Source organism: Panthera leo, chromosome C1 (assembly GCF_018350215.1).
Source record: "Panthera leo isolate Ple1 chromosome C1, P.leo_Ple1_pat1.1, whole genome shotgun sequence".
Lineage (NCBI taxonomy): Eukaryota > Metazoa > Chordata > Mammalia > Carnivora > Felidae > Panthera > Panthera leo.
In genome coordinates this window covers 175,467,799-175,473,386 of record NC_056686.1, presented here as the reverse complement: position 1 = coordinate 175,473,386, position 5,588 = coordinate 175,467,799, and the positions used below count along the sequence as shown (strand labels likewise).

The 5,588-nt window shown below is 37.3% G+C and overlaps 1 long non-coding RNA gene across 1 annotated transcript; it reads left to right on the top strand.

The window, feature by feature from the left end:
* The first annotated feature begins 296 nt into the window (after window positions 1–296).
* LOC122225982 lies at window positions 297–4,474 on the top strand. Its single transcript, XR_006205437.1, has 3 exons — window positions 297–414; window positions 2,738–2,818; window positions 4,293–4,474. It is a non-coding gene; the product is annotated as an uncharacterized LOC122225982 (long non-coding RNA).
* The last annotated feature ends 1,114 nt before the right edge of the window (window positions 4,475–5,588 follow it).

Here is a 5,588-nt window from a genome sequence, read left to right as displayed (position 1 = left end):
ATTGTATGGAAGGATTGATCTTATTAATCTCTGATCTGGCAAACTTCTCTTTATGAGATCAGAGTTAATTGGTTTGAAGGTAACATGTTGGAAGGAGAAGCAGATTTGGTCATTGACAAAATATTTCCCATGCACAAAGGCACTGGTTTACTGGTTGCTGAAAACAATTGGAAGACTTCAAGCTTCACCTTATTATGAGCTAGAATAATGGAGGTGTATAAAATTCCAACTGATAATGAAGCTGGTAACCCATGGGCTGCCTGGGCCATGGACTGTCTCTGAGTTTGGCAGAGCATAGACCATTGTTTCTTAACTCAAGTTTGGCTTCTTTGTCAATCTTCCACAAGTAACTCATATTCTTCAGGTCACGCATCTCTACCTGTTATTAAACTGATCATTTGATTCAACTGAATGGTTTGTATTTGCTCATCTTATCCTGCTGCTTGTCAGGAGGGAGTTAGCTTTATATCCTCCTATGGATAAAGAAGAGATAAGCCTCCTTGTTGACAGGTTGACCTTCACAGGGTCCTTAAACTGCCTAGGGCACAGTCTGCTGCTGGGAGAGGTGCACTCTTCCTTATGGGGCCTCAGATTCAGCGAGGATAAAAATCATTGCTGCAGTTCTATCCCCAGCATTAGAAAGAATCTCAGTGGGTGAACTAAGGACGAACATGAATTTTTGAGTCTAGAAAAATGGTCTTGAATCTTAGTTTGCTATTTTTTTTCCTGGGTCAGCATTGCTGCATTATATTATGTCTTTTATAAGAGACCCTTGAAATAATCAAGGGGTACTCTTGAGACATGAAATCCTTAGATCCAAGAATGATGCTGGAGCTACAAAAGATGGGAGCTGAGAGAGATGAGAAAATCAAGTTGAAACAGAGATGCTCACCAATAAATCCTATCTCATTCACTGCTTAATCACTTGTTCCCCTATTTCAATCTTTAGTGGGCCTCAGATTCAAGTGAAAACTTTAGAAAAATTACAAGTCCTATACTTTGGCGGTTACTGGAAAATAGTGAAACCCTCCAATGTTAAATCTTTAAATGACAAGAATCTCATGTAATATCTACTTCTTAAGTTTGCTGTGACCATGAAAAAAAAAATGTAACATAGGTGAAAGAGTTAGAAAATGATAGGATCAATATCATTTGATGATATTTAATCATCATTTAATGAGACTCCTTCCTTCCCAAATATGTGCTAGTTGAGTGAATGAATTTGGTAAGAGAATTGTTTCTCTTTAGGTAAAGGTGTGATAAATGTAGATAGTCTTTGGATATTTTTTCCTAGAATTCTCCAGGATCAATCCCTTTTAGACAATGTTGGCTGGTTTAATACATTGGCTCTGTGGCCCTACAACAGGGAAGTCAGGTCACAGTTGTTCATTCACCTTCCCCCACCCCATTCTTCCTCAACTCCATTGTCTATGAGGTAGGATTTTGCTCATCCACAGTGTGTGTGTGGGAAGGGAGGGGATGTTGTTTTTCAAATATATATATATATATATATATATATATATATATATATATATTTGTTTTAGCTGAATTTTGTAAAAAGGAAGAAAAGATTTTAATGTGGCTTAAAAGATGTATCACAGAATTAACATAAATCTCAGACTGAAATTAAAAACAAGAAAAACTAAGAGAATCAGCAATCACCTATTGACTATATTATGGTTCATATGGGAAGTGAAACTCAGCAGGAAAAGCAAAAGGAAGTTGTCCATAACAAATCATGTGTGTCTCTTGATTCCTTCACATGCACACACATATTAAACAAAGTATTAAAAATATTTTTGTGAACACCTGTGGTTTAAGATGGCAAATGAGGTATGAGGTGTCATTTTAACATCTACTGAAATAAAAGTAGAGAAGCACAAAAAGAAAGAAATCAATAACATTAAAGAAAATGAGGATGGGAATGAATTAACAAACAGATGATTTTAACACATTCCTGGGAGATTGGGACTGACTGGGAGTGGCTTGTGAATCAAACATGCTGAAGGAGCCTAAGTTTTATAGATCACAGGAGCTTCAGGGAGACAAGAGCCAATCTGTTCGGCAGATTCCCAGAAAGTCTCTCGCCCGAGTCAAGAGCAAGCTAATGGGACTGGTGTTAAAATCAAGGGATTCACTTGATGTCTGAGTAAAGCTGCTGCCACCAGTGGGCACCTCCAGCCCCCTTCCCCAAACCAACATGCAGGCAGATGGCATGCAGGGCTGTGTCTAAATAAACTACACAACATTTGGGGAAAGCAAAGACAACTAGCCTTGAGTGACCTATGGACGAAACACAGCAAGTTTTTCTGTGCTTATGGAACAACAGGCAAAAATTAACAATCTTATAATGTGAAAAAGTAAAAATGTAGCTGATAGGGGGAGGAAAGGGACACGTAGAAGGAAGTAAGAATGCTGATACACTGATATCACCAGTGTAGTCACTCATTCATTGACTTGCCAAATATTTACTCTGAATCTACTGGGTACAGGTGCTGTTCCCAGGCACTTGGCATATAGAGAAAGGGAAAAATCACACAAAGCTCGTTACCTTCATGGAGCTTACATTACATTATGCCATTGTTACTAGTGCATGTTTTATATTGATTAATATATATATTTAAAATTAAGTACTCTAAGAACTGTTATAAGCAAAGAATGAGACTCATTTTTCATCCACTAAATGTCATGGGATTAAGCACAGATCATTAGAAATGGATTTTCCTTTATCTTTCAGCAAGTGTTTAACAATTGATACCATTTCATTGTCTTTCTTGGCTGTAATAAATGGTGGGGTCCCAATGACAAGCTTGTGCAGGTAAGTGCTGGAAATGAAAGATAGTTTGGGTACAGTTCATTTGAACAAAATCATGCTTTCATTTCCCCATTGTTTACCTGTGCTTAGCCAGCAGTATTTAGGAAAGTGGTGCTAGCATTTACTGAATGCTTATTTTGTATAAAGCACTTTGCATATGATAAATCACTTAACACACTCAGCAACCTTATGGTATTGACATTAATTTTCACATCTGAGAGTTGAGGAAATTGAAGATGAGACAAACAGGGAAGCTTGCTAATGGCAATTCACGGGGTAGGTGAAGAGTTAGATTTCCATCCTAGGTATGTCTGACTCCAAAAGCTGTGCTCTTTCTTCCCCAACCCTTGGTTTCGCCAGAGCAGACTTTTTTAGAAAAAGGCCAGATTTCAGTAAAATTAGTAAAGTTAGACTTCCCATGATAAGTCAATGTTTTGTAGGATGTAAATTTCTGTAGGTAGCCTATTTTTCTAGGTACCTAAGACATTTAGCTAATGTAAATATTTCAGCATCAAATTGATAGTAAAAGTACACATCTATTAGTTGCCTAACATTTGAATAAAAAGAAATTGCAAAGTTTTATTTTCAAGCTCAACCAATAGTATCCTATCTAGTCCCTATGCTGTCTTTTAAAATATCCTTTAATGTTAGATTATTCTTGGACAACTCTTTTGCTCCATTTTATGACCAATTTTGCATACATGATTTCTTGTGTTGCTATTATCTGCTGGAATGAGGCAATGGTCCTCCCATGAACCTACCAGGTTATCAAAAAAGAGATATGCTCCAGTACCAAGTTAGATGCACATAAATTGGGGGGCAATAGTGGTAATAATAACACAAAAATAAACTAGCTCCTATTTTGTGTACATATTAGGTGCCCAATGCTTTGCATGCATCACCTCATGTAATCCTCTCTGCAGGTCTGTGGGGAAGATACTGTGACCAATAGTCTACAAATGGAAATCATAAGCCAGAGAGTTTAAGCAATGTGTTCAAACTCGTCACAAACCAAGGAACTGATAGAATAGGGACTTGAACGGTAGGTTTAGGAGTACTCTTGTCATATTTCTAAAGTTACCTGATATATAAATAATTTTACACATTCTGTCATGCTGTCCTTGGGAGACAAAATGGGCTGTTGAATAGTAAAGTTGGTTGCTGTGGTTGATCTGAAGTGGATTTGCCTCTACCAATGCCACTGGAGGGAAGTCCCAAGTGGGATACATCCTCTATCTTGTTTGGTTCCACGCTGTTCTTGATGAACATCTAGAGATGACTTGCCATGCTGTTGCTGCTGCTGCTGATTATTATTACTATTATTATTATTACAGAATATAAAAAACTGAAAAGAGGAGAGGGAAAATAAGTGAGGATGATAATCTTAAAAAATTATAACAGGTTATAGCAAGATGAAACTAAATAAGGATAAATTATAATCGTGCTTTTGTCTAAAAAGTTATTTTTTCCATTACAGAGAAGAAAAGATGCAGCTTAGTAAGAACTCATGCAAAAATTTGGCCATCTTATCAATCTCAAGGCTTCATTAAGCATCTTTACAATGATTGCTCCCAAATACTTGTTTCCAGTCCAGACCTCTACATGGCTCCAGTCTGCTATGTCCAAAAGCTCTACCAATTCCTCCTTTTGGTGTGAAAAAGGCTGCTCAGACTCAGGATGTCCAAGAATAAACTCTTAAGCCATCCTCTCCAAGTCAAGTCCTCTTCCAATATGCCAAATCAGTGAATATTACCACCATCTGTTATGTTAGTAAATTCAAGCATCATTGCTGGTATCTCTTTCTCCCTCATCCTCTCTTCCCCATCTTTAATTCCTCTCCAGACCCTGTCCATTTTAACTCCTAGAATCTCAGAATTTGTCCCTCCTTCATCTCTGCCATTATCTTATTGTCCATGGAACTATCATTTCGTGCCTATAGTATGCTGTGGACCATCTGGTCTCAGTATTTCTACTCGAGCCCTCTTCATCCCATTTAACATACCAGCATGAATGATATTTGCATTACAAAAATGGGAACAGGTCATACACACATCTACTCCCAAGATTAAGTTCCTTTAATGCCTTTTTATTTTTCTCCAATACAGACAGAAATCATGCCCCTGTATACATCCTCAATCTCATCTCAGCAATCTCCTCTTGCTCTCTGTACTCCAGTAGCACAGGTTGTTTTTAAGTTCCTTGATCACACTGTAGAATCTCTAGCCATAAAGCCTTTACATACCTTCTTCCTTCTGTTTGATATATTCCTTTGTCCTCTTTATTTGTCAATGCCTACTCACCCTTCAGATCCCTCTGTTCAGGTGGCATTTAGAAAATTCTCCCTACTCTCTAGGTTGAGATTCTTTTGTTACATGTTCTTATAGTTACATGTTCTGTTCCTGCCCTTTGGAGCTCTTGTCTCAATTTATAATTCATTCACTGGTTTACATAACACATATTTATTGAATATTTATTATATAGCAAGCTCTTTTAAATGCTGGGGATATAGTGATAAATAAAATAGTTCCCTCTTAAGGATCTTCATTTGGTGGTAGAGGAGATATACAATAATCAAATCAACAATAAGATATAAATTGTGTCCTTTGGTGAACATGCTACAGAGAAAAATACATCACACAAAGAGGATAGGAAGTGTGTATGTGTGTGCACAAATACATACTATTTTAAATAGGGAAAACTGATGAGGTAACATTTAAACTAGATGAGAGAGTGAACCTTGCATATATCAGGTAGAGGGAGGAGTAAGGGCAGA